We start from the raw sequence: 20,078 nt of genomic DNA, 5'->3' as shown, positions 1-20,078 counted from the left end.
AGTTGGAGATAGGCCTGCACAATTCCCAACCCTGTAAAAAGCATTATTGGTCATGTCACCTCAATTTTGCACCTGTTAATTTTTCAGCTCAGTTTATAGTGCTAGAACTAATCCTTAAAATTCTGAATGTTCTAGGTTATGCCAAGGGCCACCTATAACCATATGATCTTATCCAAACTAAGACCTTCCAGGCACTTGGACCTGCTGCTAAGGTTGAACAGACTGACATGGGGCAGGTCCTTTTCAGTGGTGGCCCCACACCTTGAGGAATTCCTTCTTCCCCAAGCCCCACTCTGACTGTATTCAATGGGACTTTCTCCAAATATTGTGCATTGGATAGCAACTTTGTACTGTAAGCCTAAACATACTTCTTATGGCTCCTTAACTTTATAGCTTACTTTTGAGAAGATACTGCATAGGATCATACCAATGGTCTGTTAATTGAAACTCTGCCCAGCAGATTAGATGCATATCTAAACTACTGCTTGGGATTAGAAGCATTATCAAGTTCAAACTCTTTCCAGAATAAAGCCATGTTTTGTATTCCAGCTATCTCACCAAGCTTGATTGCCCGTACGCTTTAGTTTCCGCCGATATTTTTAGCAGCCTTAAAAGCTACTACTGAGACAGATACAAAGGGAATTAGCAAGAATGGGGCATTTTACTTTGCAGAAGAACAAAGCTCCATCAAAAAATGATGATACAATCCATGAAACAGGCAGCAGATAACTGGAGAGAAAGAAAGGACCCCTTTGGTGCAAGGAATCTAATTTACAGCAAAAGTCAAGGTGTGATTAAAGGTCACCTGAAAGTGGAACATAGGACTGAAAAATTTGTCAAAAAGCAGCTTTTTCCCATGCAGCTTGAGGGTTACTTTCTCTGATGCAGTTGCTACAGGAAAGTTGCTTTCAAACTGTTCCTGGATAGCAGCCATACCATGTGATGAGTTCTTTCATTGGATGCTGGAACGAAGACACAATTATATCTGTAACTACAGCAAGGAAAACCGAACTATTGAAGATCAACAGGGCACCCCTATAGATACCTACTCAGAATTAAGTCCCAATGAGTTCTATAGGACTTACTCCTAGGAAACTAGCTATTGCTGCCTGCAGCTTCAGTACTATACCAGTTTACCAGTACACACAACACACATAGACATTGATACAACCAGATAACTGTTTAAGGCAGGCGTGGCTAACCTGCTGGCCTGCAGATATTGTTGGACTACCATTTCCATCATCCCTGATCACTGGCCACGCTGGCTTTAGCGGATGGGAGTTGGAGTCCAGCAACATCTGAAGGACCACAGGTTAACCATCCTTGGTGTCTTCTTTGGCGATCACTCGTAGCCAAGTGAGATTGTCTTCCGTGAACACAATGACACAGTGAGTCCACAGGTGACTGTGGAGGCCATTTCTGGATCCACACGTCCTTCCACAGTGGGGACATAGGTTTCCAGGTAGGAGTTGATCACTGATGAAGATTTGCCAAACATGTTTTCCTCCTAGCATGTTTCTCCCTTCCTTCCTGAGTTTGTGGTTCTTCAAAGTCCATGACGCCTTTGGTAGAGGCTGGTGTAGAACGATTACCAATAATCAGAAGGTCGGCGGTTCGAATCCCCTGCTGTAAGCTGCCCAGAGTGTCTGGGGCATAAATAATGAAATTATTATTAATATAGGTTTATATTTCCTGCAAGCTTTCAGATGAATTGCATCGCCCAAAGTTCCCAGAAGTTGTTTTAAAATGTGAAAATAACTTGGTTAGATTTCCATCGCGAGTCTGGTGGCAGATACAGGGGGTGGGAAATCAATCAAGTGAGCACAACACATTCACACATTGATCCAAGCAGCTTCTAGGGGCAACACCATAACTAAAGCTGATAAAAAGAAATAAACAATAATTACAGTACAAATGATGGATGGGGATGGAGGGAAGGAAGAGAGAGTATTAAACACAAGTTCCCGGGAACGTGCAAGCTCTAAACAGGCAGCCAACAGAGTCGGCAAGGCAGCGTGGTGCCAATGAAAAATGAGCCCCGCGATCTTCACTCTCTACGTGACTGCATATGCCGTGAATAATGAAGAGCGGTGATACAATGAAAGCCTCGCTGTGTGAAAACATGCTACTGGGAAATGCCTGCGGAGTCGCTGAAGAAATCTGAACATTAAAGTTAGTTAGTCTTTGACTTAGATCAAGACTCCAGCTGATCAAATGGCAGGCAAGTGGGAAGATTTTCCTCTACTGGAAAGGTAGAGAACACTTGCTAGCATAAGGCAGCTACAGAGAATGATGGCCTTTCAAAACACCTGCCCGTTCGCATATTTCACTTTCTTGCTAGATTTTCGGAGAATAAAACCTAAGTAGGATCAACTCGGTCATAGCGTTCTTGTTTACTGCAGCCTCTAGTGCACTCAAAAAAATGCCACAGTATTCGGGTCTCCCTCGGTAATATAAAGCCCATGTATAGGACATTCACATTTTATGTTTTAGAAATAAGACACATCGGATAATTACTCTCACAGATTTAAAATGTGGCACGGTAGCCCAGCCACAGCAAGAAAGGCATAGAATTAGTTCTACAGATTTCAAAAATTATTAATGAAAATGTGGTTTTTGTGAGTGGGTTTTTTTAAAAAAAAAATGGGATGAAACATAATGCTTAAGCTTTTCGCATGGTTCAGGATAACCAATTTCAAAAGATTATATTTCTTTGCAGTTGAGACTTTGCTAATAGCATCCTGACTGAAGAGATCATATTTAGCAAGGTTGATAATGCCTTGCAGAAAAGGAAAGGAAAAGGAAACGTCTTGTTAGACTGATGGTTGCTTTAAAACTGCAAGACAAGGGGTGGTGAGCTTCTCCTTCCATGGAAAAATGTTTTGCAGGGTCACAAAAAATATGGCCTGAAATATGGACTTAGAATTTTGTTCTGGAAAGACGAACCAAGAAATACCATCCAGTTTGTTAAGTTTAACGTTTTCACTCAATGCCAGGGCTGATCATAAGGCCGTGGAGGGCGGTTGTCAAATACATTAGCTTTGGACATGATGGCTAGCAGGTAGCATTAGACACATTTAAATGTCATTTTTAAATATTACCTTCGAATAATATCCAACTTTAGGATACTTTTTAAAGAAAATGCTCTACCAGTTAATAAGTCTACCCTGTTCCTTTATTCCTGGCCTCACATTCCTATTGGGGCCTCTGCCTCTTCAGAGGGATGCTGAAATGGAGAGATTTCTATTGGAAATCCTCTGTTATTAAAACAGTAATTTCTCTGTAGCCCCCCATCCATTTATTAAAGGTTGATCTTTCTGTTTGTATTTATTTTATTATGCCTTTAAATAAACACAAGGAATGCCATGATGGCTATTCATTTTATTTATTGTTCTTAATTTTTATGAATTGCTTCTCAGCACTGCTAAAAGCACCAGAGGCTACCTTTATCTACAAAGCTCCATAAAATTGTCCTTTCAAACCTTGCGTTTAAAAGAAAGGGGATTGCAATTTGTCAAATAATACTTCTAGAAGTAAACAACAACAAAACCCCAAATCCAATTCAAGAGCAACTTATTGTTCTCTGTATTTTATTTTATTTTATAAAATTTAAACATGTAAAGGATGCATGCCCGTATACTAGTTTTCACCAACACGGAGCCCTTCAAATGACTACAAGTCCCAACGCCTCTGTCCCACACAGATGTTAGTCCAGAATGATGGGAATTGTAGTACAGCAACATATGGAGAGCATCCAATTAGGGAAGGCTATACTCATTTACTTTGAAGTAAATCATATTAAAACAAAATGTGGCTTGCTTCTGAGTTAAATGTTGGCAGCAAGGCAGGAAATCGCCTTAGCAGTCTACAATGTTCCTTTGTTCCTCATAAATAGAGCTTCTTAGTGTTGTTGTTGTTGTCGTTAACAACAACAAAAACAACAATTTATTTTTTGTACCCTACCCATCTGATTGAGTTGCCACACCCGCTATGGCCAGTTGTTCTGTTGACGGTGATGGAAAAAAAGAGGAAGAACTACGATGACTATTATACAAAGTTAAACTTTGCACAGGTCTTTTTAAAAAAGAAAATGAGATACAAAGACTCACAATCTTGGGAAGGGCAAAATATTAGGATATGACCATTTGTAAACTGGGCACCTACATTTTTTTAAAAAAGGATAATGGCTACAAGTTTTCTGTACTCGTTTAAAAATAGTCTTCTCCCTGGCCTACTCCTCCCAACCAGTATGTGGTGCCACCCCTCCTTCCCTCTTTCTCAAAACCCTTCCCGTCATTCCCTACCCCACCCCTGCTTTTTACTTATCCTCTGAGCACTTTCCCACCTGTCACCAAACTTGTACACATGATGACAGGGACATGGGTGGCGCTGTGGTCTAAACCATTGGGCCTCTTGGGCTTGCTGATTGGAAGGTCGGCGGTTTGAATCCCTGTGATGGGGTGAGCTCCTGTTGCTCTGTCTCAGCTCCTGCCAACCTAGCAGTTCGAAAGCACACCAGTGCAAGTAGATAAATAGGAACCGCTTTGGTGGGAAGGTAAAGCGTGTTCTCCCATCGAAGAGAGCACGGGTTGCAGAAGGGTTAAAGGAGCAGCTCCAAGTTAATGGGAGGGGGTTTTGGGCTGGCCACAGCTAGGATTGGTTAAGGCAAGTTGCTGGGGAGTTTAGCATGTTGCTAGTTGGTTGATTGACAGTTCTTGCCTTTATAACCTAAGTTTGTGAAACTTTGGTTTCACTTTTGCGGTGTGCAACGGATCTCCTAGAACACTCGGACCACCTGGAGGACAGTGGAGTGATCTTCTCATTGTCTGGTTAAATTTCTTCATTTCCCCTTCCTTCCACTCCTCACCAATCCCTTAATTACTTTAATTCCCCCTTTTTTCCTGTTTGATTTCCCACCCCACCCCTGGCAGGGGCTTTGCCACACTAGGAGCCTGTTTGGGCCCTTACCCCTGCACCTTTGGAAGATTCTCCCTGTCCCTGGGAGTGCTGCCCATGCGTAATCCTTCCCAATAGTGAGAGCCCCCATTTGGGACTTTCCTTCACACAAAATGTTTCCCCCCTTTTCCCACATTTTATAATGGTGGGGTTTGGTCAGGGCTATTCCTATTTGGCTGGAATCACTTTCATTAGTATCCCTGATGGCTGCCTTTATTTGGGGGTGTGCAGCGCTGTTGGCTGTATTTTATCTAGCCTTGGGCAGGAACATTGTGGTGAGGTTCTTTTAATACTGCAGCTGTTGCTATTGCAAGGGTGCTTTCCTAGCGTTTTGATGTTACCACTGTTTTGGGCTGCTTCCTTTTTATTTTGTGTGGGCCTCATTATGACAAAGATCCTTAGAGTGGAATCAGTGAGGCCTACTCGGCCTGCATCAAGCCTAAGCCTTCCACTGTTAGCAGATGTGGCTGAGTCTCTGTGACATGTGACTCATTTCCTCTATAGAAATGTATCTGTTTGCAGGCTCAGTAGCTTGTTGCTAATGCATTGCTGAGGCAGACAGAGTGGAGCCAGTGACTCTGTGCCTCATATGTCTATGAGCATTCTGTGTATGCTCTTGAGCTATCCTGTTTCAGAGCAAGTTTATTGCCTTCAGTTATGTTTTGCCCTGATAGTGACGCTCACGATTTTAGATGTCTATTTTTTCTTGGTATTCCTTACTGGGGCTATTCTATTATGGGGTAGGTGGAATAGAAATAGACATACTTATTGTCACTGTACCACATGTTTACAGTGAGATTGAGTGAGCCCTGCTCCCCCCAATCTCCCAGTCACTGTCACACTCTGTGTGCTGTCATATTACCTCCAACCCTTAATGTCAGCTGCAATGTTGCTGTCTTTCATTCAGCAGCCCCTCAGCCCACGGGTAGAAATTGTTCTTTACCCTGTTGGTGCAGCTTATTCATGTTTCTATATCCCCTGCCTGAGGGAAGCCCATTTGTGATATTATTGATACCCCACCCCCCAAAAGAAAGAACTATGGGTTCCGAGGGGGTGCCTCTCTCTAAGAAGGGCATGCAGGGGTACCTAGACAGGCGGCAGGTCACCTCTCGTCTGTTATTTCACTGGAAAAGGGCTTTGCCTTAATAGGCCTAGTGGTCCAGTGGAATACAGCAATCAACTGGGCTGTTTAACCACCACAGCCTTAGTGGTTGGGGGAGAGGCTTATTGTTCCATAAATAAATTTGAATATACAAGGCAATTTCACACAGGATCTGATTGCCAGGGGTTTAATGGTTCAGCAGCTTGGTCTGTGATAGCTTTGCCTGATTCCTTTTATCTGTATGCAGCTAGAATGGCTCCAAAGAAGGCTTCTGCGCAGCCTGTTTCCTCTATCCCAGCAAAGAGGGCTATTAAGGAGCCATCCCAGTCACTTCGTTCGCCCAATCCTAGTTGTGCTGGGGGCCGTATTTAAATCCTTCATGCAAGTTTGGATGGTGATCCAGAAGTGTTGGCCTGCTTTGCATCCGGGTTGGATGGTCCCCTTCAACGCTCCGCCCGTCAAACCAGTGCACAAGCAGGGCCACCACCCCCAATTGGGGCTTCATCTCCTGCTACGTCGGCATCCAGCGAGGAAGGGGAGGAGCTCCCGGAATCGGGGGTTTTTAATTGCTGATTCCCAATTTTCACGGAGTCCAGTTCCTTTCTTTCCACAGGCCCCAGTACGAGTGGTGGGAGCATCAGCTCAGCGGGCAGCTAGCAGCAGGGGGCAGCAAAAGGCCCCTTCCCGTTCCAGGAGGTATTCTCAGTTCTTACACAGGCTTTCTCCTGGGGTTGGTATCTCACCTATTCCTTTCCTCAGCCTCTCCCAGGTGCTTTGCGGCAGGATCCTGCGCCTGAGTCCTCTGTGGAGGTCAGCCTGTCAGTTCCAGCAAGAACGTCTTCAGGCGGAAAGCGTTGCCACAAGAGACGTTCCAAAAGTAGACCATAAGGAGTCAAGGCGATGATTCTTCTTCATCAACGGCCTCTCACAGGTACCTCGAGGTGTCCAGGGGGCGGTTTGCCAGGATGGGAGCACCTCTTGGTGATGCAGCAAAAAGAAAAAGAAAAAAAATGCTTGCAAGCTTGCAGTGCTAAGCAGGCTCTGGCGTGGTTCTAATGGGATGGTGAACCAACTGTTGCATTTCATGGTAGTTTGCCCAATACGACTCTCAGGCTCCCTCCCTGCTTGTCCATTTTTGATCGTTAATTCCATCCTCCTGCAAATGGATGCACTTTTTTTGTGCTGCTTGTGGTATAGGCAGACACCCTCCCATCTTGTGGTGGTGAAGGGGGCCCACAGCCAGCTGGTGGCCCGGAATACAGCAATTCAAAAGTCGGTTAGAGTGCTACCTGTGGTAGCCAGTAAAAAGGGTGATGGTAGGAGTTTGCATTGAGACTTATGGCGGGACTCCTTTTGATTCCCCCTTTATTCCTGACTTGCAGTTATCTCCATGGGGGATTGTCCCTAAGGAAGCCCCATGTGATTTCTGTATGATACATAATTAATTGCAACTCAGAGGCTATCCCGCATTTTATTTCATGACATAGGAGTCCCTGGATTCAGGTGATTAAGCTTATCAAATGTCAAATATTCCCTCACTGAGGAGCTGGGCGTCCTTGTGGCAGCGGATTAGTCGGAGGGCCATATTATTTCCCTTTTAACGTATTTAGGGATCCAGATGGATATCGTTGCCCAAATATACCGCTTGCCTATGCAGATGCTGTCTGCCTGAAGGAAGTTAACTTGTAATACTTACTCTGAAGCAAGTGCTGCTTCGTCCGATTTAGATTACGCCATAAAATTAATCAGGAGATTTGGCCCGGGGGCTTTGTTAGCCAAATGCGACATTGAGTCAGCATTTCGGCTGTTGCCCATTCATCCCCAGGACTTCTGGCTCCTGGGGTTCCGCTTTGATGGGCCATATTATTTTGACAAGGCAATGCCTATGGGCTGCTCGGTTGCTTGGGCAGCCTTTGAGTGCTTCAGCACATTCCTTGATTGGGCCCTCCACTTTTACACTGGCCTTATGGGGGGGTCACCCATTATCTCGTTGACTTCCTGCTGGTCTCATCAGACGATACAGGCGACTGTTTGACCTTGATGTGGGCCTTCACGGCCCTGTCGGAGGAATTGAGCGTTTCCCTGGCTGCGGGAAGATGGAGGGCCCTTCCACCTAGCTAACTCACTGGGGTATCCAATGGGTTATGGTATCGCAAACGTCTCGTTCGCCTGAAGATAAATTAGTTGCCTTGCAGAAGGTTATGCAGGACCTCCTCCCATTGCACACGCACCATGGGCAACGGCTGCCTAGAGAGGGAAGGCAAACCTGCAGGTTTGGGTGCAATTTCTGGAGGATTTCAATTGGTGGTTATGGTGGCAGGTCGTAGGGAACCTGCACATCGGCCTTTAGTTCATTCGGACGCAGCGGGGTCGCTAAGCTTCGGCCTCTATTGAAATGGGCTTTGGTGGCACGACATTGGCCGCACACCTAGCAAAGGGAGGCCGGCACACAGGATTAATTTTCTGGAGTTTTTTCCCTATAGCAGTCTATATTTGGGTCGAGGACTTCAAGGACCGCCGTCTGTGTTTCTGGGCGGTCAACCAGGCGGTGGTGCCCATTCTGGTCACACAGTCCTCCCGCTCGCCTCGGGTATCAGCCCTGCTTCAGCCATTTGTGCTCCACGGTTTGCATTTCAACATTGGTTTCGGCTCGCTTTGGGCCGGGGGTTACTAACGAGGTGGCTGTCGCCCTTTCCCATTTTCAGATCGAGCAATTCAGGTCTTACCCAGAACGCTCAGCCTCTCCCGGAACCCCTTTCCAGTGCACCGGTGGAATATTGGCAGCATGTACTTGGGCAGGGAGTAGCGGTGGCTGTTTCGCTGGACACCCTTAGGTCTTATGATAAAGCCTGGAGAGACTTCCTGGCAGTTCACCGGGAGTCTGTGGCTGTGGGGGTGGAACTACATCCCCATTGTCCCAGGTGCTGCGGTACCTTGCACACCTTTTCCAATGGGGGAGGGCTGCCAAGACCACTTAAGCTGCAGTTGGCCGCCATTTCCTTTTCTGTAAGGCCCCTTTTCGACACAGATCCTGCGCAGAATCTGTCGATTCGCAAGGCTTTGGAAGGTTGGGGTAGGCTCCGCACTCCCCAAGCAGCTGCTAGGTGGCTCATTTCCTTTGAGCTGCTGACCAACCTGTGTTCTAGGTTGCATTCCATTGTTGGTCACGTTTCGAGGCCAGACTTTTTTCAGCGGCCGTTCCTGTTGCATTGGCGCACTGCGGATTGGCGAGGTGGTTTGGAAACCTCGGAGGCCGGGCTTACCAGGGGCTTGTTTTATCAGGCCGTCGACTTATCTGTTTCAGAGGTTACCCTGGCCATGTGGAGCTCTGCAACAGGCCAGCTGAGGAGGGGGACGGCCGTCTCCCTGCCGGCCATCGGGCTAGTGGGGCCGCGTCCAGCGTGGGACATGTCTAAAATTTTTGGCAGTTAAACCTGCAGGCGATAGCCCTTTGTTGATCCATGCCAATGGGCTCCCCTTGACGCGGCAGCTGTTTTCCTGGGTGATGCGTACGGCGATCACAGCCTGTGGGGTCGTGGCGTCCATTTTGCCCCCCGATCTTTCCGTATTGGGGCGGCATCTACAGCCGCTCATTGGGGATTGACAGAATCAGGAACATGGGGCAGTGGAACTCTGACGCCTATAAGGGCTATGTGAGGAAGCGTTATTGTGGTACTTATATTTTTCTGTTTGACCCCTCAGGTGTAGCGGCTACCCGGATCTGGATTGTGGGACACAGCATTGTCCATTGGGATGGCGCCCGAGCTTTGGAGTCTGGGCTTGGTGCCGGGCTCGGCTTTCCCCATCACGTGCAGGTGTCATGGTTAGCCAGGCATGGATTGCAGTGGGGCGAACTTTTACCGTTGATTCGGCACCGCTGGAGTTGGGATGGTCGGCCTGAGGCAATAGTGGTGCACTTGGGGGGAAATGATTTGCCGATCATGGACTGTCTTCCATTACGTTCCACAATTCAGAGGGATCTGGGGGAATTAATGTCGCTGGTGCATGGGTCTAAGCTTTTCTGATCGCATTGGTGGCAGAGGCGGGAATGGCAAGGCAGCCTCCGCCCGGCGGGTACCGAAATTCCAGGAAATGCATTAATTGGTTGCTTCCTCTAAAGTCCTGGAGCTGGGTGGATCCATTATTAGGCACCTGAGGATTTCTGCCAGGGCAGTTCAGCTTTATCGGGCTGATGGAGTCCACCTTTCTTCCCGTTGGAGTGATATCTTGCTGGAGGATGTTGCGGAGGGTTGAAAGGTTGGATTGGGATGGTGAGCGGTTGGCGGCGAGCTTGGGGTAGCTCGTGTGGCGGTTAGGCATTGGTATAAATTTGCTTGCACTAGGGGTCAGGATAGGCTGGGCCTGCCCCTAGTAACGCTGCTTCAGAGGTATGGATAGGCTGGGCCTACCTCTGAATGCGCGGGGCAGGGGTAGGAAATTGGTTGGGCCTACCCCTGAAAATAAGGGTATTCTGTTAAAAGAATCCAGGGACTCTTTCTGCTTTTGTCCATACCCAGTGGTGGGAGGCTTGGGCCAAGCGGAGTCCTAGGGAGCATTTGGGGGAGAGGCCTGGGTCGTTGCCCGACTCCGCTTCTGCCTTAGGTGTTCACCCTTTTCTGACTTCGCCCTCAAAAGCGAATGTCAGCTGTCCCATGGCTGGGGGGACAGTAGTCGGTTCCAATGCCTAAGCAACCACTCACATTGGCTGTATTTAAATAAAGTTGTGGCCAAAATTATGCCAAAAACCCAAACCAAAATTAATGTGTCATGTCTGAATTACTGGGGGGAGCTGGGACGGTAACCTCGACATGCAAATGGCATTTCCGTGTGCTCTGGTTTCCGTAACGGTGTCCCATTGTGCCAGAAGCTACTGTTAGGTCCATCATAAGACGTCCGCCAGCTTCTAATCACAGATACCAGCAGACTTCAAGTAAGCAAACTTGCTGCAGTCTGAGATGAGCTCTCCAGATGTTTTCACAAACACATGCCAGCTTCTCTTAGGTTCTTTATGAGACGTCCACCAGCTTCCAACCACAGATACCAGCAGCCTTCAAGCAAGCAAACTTGCCTTATTATCACTCCCTAGCATCCCACTGCTAGAGGATTGCCTCATTCCATTCACCAGTTTGCCTCTTCCAAGTGGAAGAAACCTGGGCAGTGCTGAATGTCACATCCATTGCCAGGTGTGTCCTGCTGGAAATAGAAAAGGGTTTTCCCCTTGGCCTGCCTGTATATCCACTCAGTTGCCAAGTGCTTTTGTGACATCACAAGAAACCTACAGCTAATAGCAACAGCTGGGGAGGCATCATCTTCATTGCTTTGAGCCTCACAATGGCAAGTGGACCTATCAGTGATTTTGTGCTTGTTTATTCGGGATGCGGGTGGAGCTGTGGTCTAAACTACCGAGTCTCTTGGACTTCCCAATAAGAAGGTTGGTGGTTCGAATCCCTGCAATGGGGTGAGCTCCTGTTCCTCTGTCCCAGCTCCTGCCAACCTTGCAGTTCAAAAGCACACCAGTGCAAGTACATAAATAGGTACTGCTGTGGCAGGAAGGTAAACAGCATTTCTGTGCGCTCTGCCTTCTGTCACTGTGTCCCATTGTGCCAGAAGCTACTGTTAGGTCCATCATGAGACATAGACCAGCTTGCAACCACAGATACCAGCAGCCTTCAAGCAAGCAAACCTGCCTTATTATCGGTCCATAGCATCCCACTGCCAGAGGATTGCCTCCTTCCATTCACCACTTTGCCTCCTCCAAGTGGAAGAAACCTGGGCAGTGCTGAATGTCACATCCATTGCCAGGTGTGTCCCTCTGGAAATAAAAAAGGGCTGTCCCCTTGGCCTGCCTTTATATCCACTCAGTTGCCAGGGGCTTTTGTGACATCACAAGAAACCCACAGCCAATGGCAACAGCTGGGGAGGCACCCCATGACAGGGTGAGCTCCCGTTGCTCTGTCTCAGCTCCTGCCAACCTAGCAGTTCGAAAGCATGCCAGTGCAAGTAGATAAATAGGTACCGCTCTGGCGGGAAGGTAAACGGTGTTTCCGTGCACTCTGGCACTCATCACAGTCCTCCCTGTGCCAGGAGCGGTTTAGTCCTGCTGGCCACATGACCCGGAAAACTGTCTGTGGACAAACGCTGGCTTCCTCGGCCTAAAAGCGAGATGAGTGCTGCAACCCCATAGTCGCCTTTGACTGGACTTAACCACCCAAGGGTCCTTTACCTTTTACCTTACTCATGACGACACTTGCTCACTTTCTTTTGCTTTAGCATTGTTCCCTCCCTATCCTGTTCCCCACTGTCTTATCTGTTTCAAAGCCTTAGGAGCAGGGGCCATCCATATTAATTAAGTAAAATGTACACTGGTACCATGGAATCGTCCTCGTGCTACAGGAGAACGATGAGAAACTAGCTGAAGTGTGCAACCTTTCTCTCTTGCAATTGATGATGGCATCCAAGTTCCAGGCTCCTCCATTCCGGAAGACAAGGAAGAGAGATTTGGCAGGGGGTTAGGGGACTGTTTTATGATGACATGTCAGCCCCACAGGAGTTTATGTTTTTAATTATGCACCCTGATTGGATATATGAGATTGATATCATTACTGTGCCATCATTTAATAATATTCCGGCAGTTAGATTTGCCCTGGCGGCTCAGCAAACAATTTTCCTTCCAAAGTGCAGAGGTTTGCATTCTTTCTCTCCCCGCTCCCAACTGTTATTTATCTAGTCATGCCGTACAATTGTCCACCTCAGATTGGCTACTGTGAACTCTGCTTGACTCTTCCATGTACTCACCCGAAATTAATCACGAAGACGAAGACACTGGCATTGACACTGGCAAAACAAATATCCAAATGCAGAGTTTATTAAGCAACTCGGATCCAGATATTACTTTCTAATGCAAGAGCACCATCTACTACCTAGCCCTGAAAGTGGATTTTATCTGTCTCGGTTATAATGAGCTCATGCTGTCTATGTGGTAAGGGTCATGTTTCTCTCTTGCGCTCCCTAATAACTTCCTAATAATTTACAGTTCTAATGGAAGTGCTACAGACTTTCAATCTGCACGACGTTTTAGTGACTCAGTTCACAGTCCTCTTCATTTCAGTGTAGAATTAGTCTTGCTCTCTTAACATCAATTTTATTTTGGATCAAATAGGAGGGACTGAGAAGTCACCTTCTCACTTGGAATCTCTTTCAACAAGGTCCTCTGCCTCAAATGCTTCTTCTGATTTTGTGTTCCAAGTTCAATACCAGCTGGTGTAGATTGTGAATTGAACCGTGCCCCTCAGGCAATTTTACACCGGAATGAGCATATAGATCCCCCACATTCATACATTATATTTTAGCTGCACTGGTGTCCCTGAGCAGTGTCCTAGCCAAATTCAATACTGGGTTAACTACGCATAGCTTCAGAAATCAGATTTTTTTTTTTTTTTTAAAAAAAAACAATTTTCTTTTTTTCTTTTGACAAAGTAATAATAAATAAATAAGAATAAAAATGTGCACTCCATCCCGAGACCATTTCATTGTAACTATCTGACCTCCCAAAATATCAACACCTCTTGCGATGGTTTGACCCCTTTCTGTTTTAACAGTATAAATTCTACAAACACCCTCCATATCTCCTCAAAATCATTTCTCCTGCATATTCCCCATCTTACCTTAATTGCACAAGTTAATTTATCATCAATAGCTATATCCCACACCTCTTTATACCATTCTTGCATTTTATATTCACCTTGCCCCTTCCACTTCCTAAATATAATAACTCGTGCAGCTGTCAATAAAGAAATCAGATTTAAAACTCTGGGATGTTTATGTTGGTAAGCAATATGTCCTAAGATCATGATGCCATTAACTTTCATTCTTAAACATCTATTTCCTATTCAATGACATTTCTCTTTAGAATTCTTAATAATAATAATAATAATAATAATAATAATAATAATATATGTCACCCATATGACTCAGTTACCCCAGCAACTCTGGACATCTTCCAACAAATTAAAACATAGTATGATATCAACATTAAAAATTTCCCTAAACAGGGTTGCTTTCAGGTGTCTTCTAAAAGTCAGGTAGTTGTTTATTTCCTTGACATCTGATGGGAGGGTGTTCCACAGGGAGGGTGCCACTACCGAGAAGGCCCTCTGCCTGGTTCCCTGTAACCTCACTTCTCGCAGTGAGGGAACCGCCAGAAGGCCCTCGGAGCTGGACCTCTGTTTGAAGTCCTGGAGAGCTGCTACCTATCAGAGTAGACTGAGCTTTGTGGACCAATGCTCTGACTTGCAAAAGGCAATTTCCTATGTTCCCAACTTGAACTCTGCTTTCTAATCAGCCATGTTTAGAATTCAAATGTATGTGAGGAAATGCTAGAAGCCATCTTCCTGCACGTCCACTGAAAAACTTATACAGTAGCTTCATATTACAAGCTTGCGAGCTTCCAGAAACAGATCTAAATATTCTTTTACGACTGGATTAGCCTCTTGTGATACAGAAAAGTATTGATCGAATATCCCGCTTACAATTTAGTGCAGTACTTAGTATACTCTTAATTCTCCAAGGAGCTCAAGACCGCAACTTATTACATTCAATAGAAATAAGAGGCTTTGGTACTTCCTGGGTGTAGCTCAGCAACTTCCAAGGCCAGGTTGATAAAGAAATGCTTCAGAAGGATCAATAATATCAAGTCCATGAAGTGCATTGGAGAGGAGGACCAAAGCAACCCATTTCCAGTCTTCCGGCAAGATTTTGTTGAAGCAGATGAATAGAAAACTATGGGGGATATTCAATAGTCCTTTTTATTTTTATACAACATGAACCTGTGCTGCACGTTGGCCTGGGGGGGGGGGGGGAGAGAATGAGAGGATCAGAGAAAAGAACTGCCAAATGGCAGTGACATTTTCAAATGAAAAACCTGAGCTATTTTGTGGCTCAGTGTAACCTAAGCATTTTAGCTGTGTTTTAGCTATGCTTTTATTTGTACATCGCTTGGAGAGCTTTCTGGTCAAGTGGGCGGCACATTTATAAAACAAATAAACTTTAATTAAGTCAACATGTTAAGTTCATAGATAAAGTTCTCCCCCAAAGATTTACCTGAAAACATATCTCTGAATAACAGTATTTGCTCAAAAATTACCAGTTATGCATATAAAGCACAGTACAATTTTACTTACCATATTTTTCGCTCCATAGGGCGCACCGGACCATAGGGCGCACCTTGTTTTTAGAGGAGGAAACAAGAAAAAAAATTTTTTTCTTGTTTTCCTCCTCTAAAAGCCCTATTTTTTTGAGGCTCAGCTAAAAGTTTTGCAGCTTTTTTTGCAAAGGGAAAAGCCCTGTTTTTTGAGGATCAACTAAAAGTTTTGCAGCTTTTTTGCAAAGGGAAAAGCCCTGTTTTTTTGAGGATCAGCTAAAAGTTTTGCAGCTTTTTTTGCAAAGGGGGAAAAGCAAAGCTCCTTTTGCAAAGGGGGAAAAGCAAAGAGGAAAAGCCGCGTTTTTATGGGGTTCAACTCACATTTCTGCAGCTTCCAAAGGAAAGGGAGCCTTTTCTACAGTTTGCAGACAGATAATCTAATCAGCCAGGCACATGTGGCTGGGGAAACAAACAACCTCCCTCTGCAGCACATTCAACAAAGGAGGGCAGGGCTGAAAGGGAGCCGGGACTCTTATCACTCTCCCGATCTCTTGCTGGTCAGCTGCTGAGCAGGGTCCTTTCAACACCCCCTTTTCTCTTTGTAAAATAAAAAGCATGATCCTCTTTTGGCCCTGGGCAATTCAGCTCCAGGGACCACCATTCGCTCCATAAGACCAACAGATATTTGCCCTTACTTTTTAGGAGGAAAAAAGTGCATCTTATGGAGCGAAAAATATGGTAGTTGCTTAGTGAAATCCATCAACGACTAAAATAGAGCAGATGAAAGCTGAACGAAGCAATCAATGGTTGATCTTTACAAAGAGTTACTAGGCTCAACTCCCCTGACCTAAACACTCGACTCACTAATCACAGATGATTTTAGGATGCTCAGAGGGAGGAACAGTCAAATTACATATGATCAGAGGCAACCTTAATTATTATGCTTCATATTCAGTGGTGGAAGCCATGATTTTTAAACCGTGTTTTTGCGGCAGAGTCAATGGTGAACTCTAGCTCATATTGAGTTCAGAAATTCTGTTTTTCAAATTTACTTACTAGCATTTTCTTTTCTTTTTTCTTAAAAAAAAAAGCCTTTTCCTGTTGCCCTCCCCTTTTCCAGGAGCTTCGGTAAGAAGTGCAACATATAAATGGTAATCGTTGCGGAAAAATATGTACAACAGAACGCAAATTAACCCAAGAACTGTTATGATGCAGTTTCGGATCTTGCTACCAACCTCTCACCCTCTAAACCCAATTGCTCCCATTCCGTAAGAAAAACTGCTTAGGATAAGAAACCATCGCCTAAACACCTCCAATGGTTCTGATGCACTCAGTGCATCTGGACCAAAGACAGAAACTAGGAGGTTCCCATATGGTTGCTAGGTTTTTTACTAATGTGCTATTTACAAAGAAGAGGAATGGTTCTCTTCCCATTTATGACAATGCAGAAAATAATTAAGACCTATTATTGGGGCGATAAAATAGCTGATAAATTAATTTTAACAGATTTTTATTTTAATTAAAAAAAACTAGTTCAGTTGGACTACTCAGATCTCAGTGTGACTTAGATGGAAGGGTGTAAATGGGTTGTTTTAAAATTGGTTTCGTACTGTATTGTTTAAATTTGTTAAATTGTTTTACTCTGTGTGTATTATGATGAATGTGTTTTGCGATGTGATATGGGCCACATGGCCGAAATAAACCTACCTACCTACCTAGGTGGTTCCTGGGTTGGACAAATTGCAGTCGCATACAAGGTGTCTTCCGAAGCTTCTGCTTTAAGATTAGATCCTGCAAAAGATCCCCGCCTTGGATTTAAATAAGAAAAAAAGGGCTCTGATATGGTCAGGAGAACCCCGCTAATCCAGGTGCCAAAATGCGAAAATAGATAGTCGGACAGTCTGTGCTTTTATTTAGTAACGAGCAGAGGGTTTCAGCCTCTGGCGAAGGTTTTAAATATTATAGGTTGTTTTGGAATTGTATTTTTATGTGTTGGGCCAATGGCCATAAATAAAACTTACTTACTTACTCCCCCTTGGATTGGATGTAAAGTAGGGCTGGCTGAGGGCAGACAGAGGTTGTTTGAGCAATGCCCCATTCATTCCAATAGACCTCCCCCCACTGGAAAACCTAATATGTAAACTGTTGAAAGAGAGGAAGGAAAGCATTTCTTCAAACAGAAAATGGTGCTTCCTATAGTGAAGGAAGCTGTTTTAGGTCCAACTCACATATCCTCCAACATTTTTCCATCCTATTTAATTATTATTATTATTATTATTATTATTATTATTATTATTATTATTTTGATACCCTGCCCATCTGATGGGGTTGTCCCTGCCACTCTGGGCAGTTTCCAACATACAGGTGAAACTCGAAAAATCAGAATATCGTGGAAAGGTTCATTTCTTTCAGTAATTCAACTTAAAAGGTGAAACTAATATATGAGATAGACTCATGACATGCAAAGTGAGATATGTCAAGCCTTTGTTTGTTATAATTGTGGTGATTATGGTGTACAGCTGATGAGAACCCCAAATTAACAATTTCAACTTTGGGGTTTTCATCAGCTGTACGCCATAATCATCACAATTATAACAAACAAAGGCTTGACATATCTCGCTTTGCATGTCATCGGTCTATCTCATATATTAAACTCCAGTAGCTAATGAAAACAATTGCTTACATAAATGGACTTTTCCACGATATTCTAATTTTTCGAGTTTCACCTGTATATAAAAACATAATAAAACTTTAAACCTTTAAAAACAGGGCTGCTTTCAGGTGTCTTCTAAAGGTTGTATAGTTACATATCTCTTTCACTCAGGGGTCACATAACTCAATACTCTCCAACAGTTCTCCAATGAAAATAGGGACATCCCCTGGCATTTCCCTGCGCTGCTCTGGTTTGCCAGAAGCGGCTTAGTCATGCTGGCCATCAGCCAGTAAAGCGAGATGAGCACCGCAACCCCAGAGTCAGACACGACTGGACCTAATGGTCAGGGGTCCCTTTACCATACCCTGCAACATTTCTCCAATGGAAATAGGGATGACCTAAGGAAAAGCAGGACATTCTGGGATCTAATTGGAAACAGGGATGGCTTCTGTATATCCAAGACTGTCCCCAGAGAATAAGGACAATTGAAAGTTCTGAACTCACTGTTGTTGTGTTACTGTCATCGTTGTTTATAATGATGTTTTGCTAACCACTAATGAGATGGTCAAGTGTCTGCCACCAGTTGATGCAATTATGGGGCACAAAGCCCAAAGGAGAGAAAAGGTCAAAAGAGTAAATGAAATGCATGGGAAATAAATAGACAAATAAGCAAAAAGCTTTGCTGGTGGGTCTCCAAAATGACAAGATTATGGACCATTGCAGTCAAGGCTCTTATGAATGGCAATAGCAGCTCAAGATAGGATACCTAAAATCTTCATATCGGTGTTGAATGTTTTTATATAAAACCACCAAAGCTGTTACCCGGCAACTGACAAGAAGAGTAAAAAGGCAATGAAGATTTATCTTGTCCTTTGTGTAATGTCATATCTACCAACACAGCTCCAGGTCAGACATATAACAATAATGTCACATGTCTGCTACAGATCAAAGGAGATGATGGTTCTGAAGTGCTCAGAAGGATGCGATCTCCCATCTACTGACAATTCTGGCATTAGAATTCGCAGCTGCTCAAGTAACATTTTTAAACGGAAGCCATATCTTTGTATACTTGAGTATACATGCAGAATGTCTGTATATTTGAGTATACATGCAGAATCTTTGTATACTTGAGTATATATGCAGAATATTTGTGTTTGTGAAAGCTAAGCTGAGAAGATGTCCGCAAACAATAAGAATGATTTGAGAATGCATATACTATGACATGGCAGAGGATGGCAAAAAAATTAATTTCCCTGGAGCAGAACCCCCCCCCCCCCAAAAAAAACCTTTAGCCAGTTCTGCATGTGCTCACACACCAAAAAAATGATTTATTACGTAGAGTCGTGGGGCACCTAGAGCTGTTTACAGTTAATATATTATTATTTTTACAAATGAACTTCTCATCCTTACCATAAAAGGGACGTCCTATCAGATTTTAAATCCTGATTGCCTTCCAGCCTGACCTGCGGTATCATAAATGCGGCTGTATCCCTGAGCTAGAGACGAATTAATTAATTGCAGCAACATTTGTATCCATTAAATTCTGAGTGATCTAATCTCCTGTTATAGCAACCATTAATTTATATCAAGGAAAGCAAGGAAATGCAGCTCGGGGATGAGTGCTGAAATTACACTCTGCCCCTAGTGACACGAGGCGTTAAGAATCAAGTCTCCTGCCTCACCACACACACCCTGTGTACAATCTGTACAGCCCTTTCCCGTGTGATGTTTCTTGGCCATGCTAGAGGGTATTGCAGTCTTGGCAGAACAAGACAAAATGCTGGAACTGGCTGGTATCTATTTCTGGTTCCAATAGTGCTCAGGTGTTGGGTACTGACAGGAATGAGGTCGTTGAGAAACAAACGAGAGAGAGAGAGAGAGAGAGAGAGCGCAGTGTAATCAGGGAATCAGAAAGTTTCCAAAAAAATGTGAGGCTTTCCTTGAGCTTGAGTCAGAAGCTCTAGTTAGCGCAGAGTGCTGCAACATGATTGCTGACAGGAGTTAGGTCTTTTCAGCATATAAAACCTGTGCTCAGAGATCAGCACTGGTTGCCCGTTTGTTACTGGGCCAAGTTCAAGATGTTATTATTAGCATATAAAGCTCTCAACAACTTGTGACCAGTTTACCTAGGGGATAGTTTAGTGGGGAAGCATACCATCCAACATTTTTGCCATGAAAATAGGGACATCCTATTTCATCAACATCACAATCATATTTATACCCTATTC

The sequence above is a fragment of the Lacerta agilis genome, chromosome 11 (assembly GCF_009819535.1).
Source record: "Lacerta agilis isolate rLacAgi1 chromosome 11, rLacAgi1.pri, whole genome shotgun sequence".
Lineage (NCBI taxonomy): Eukaryota > Metazoa > Chordata > Lepidosauria > Squamata > Lacertidae > Lacerta > Lacerta agilis.
This window is presented reverse-complemented; position numbering follows the sequence as displayed.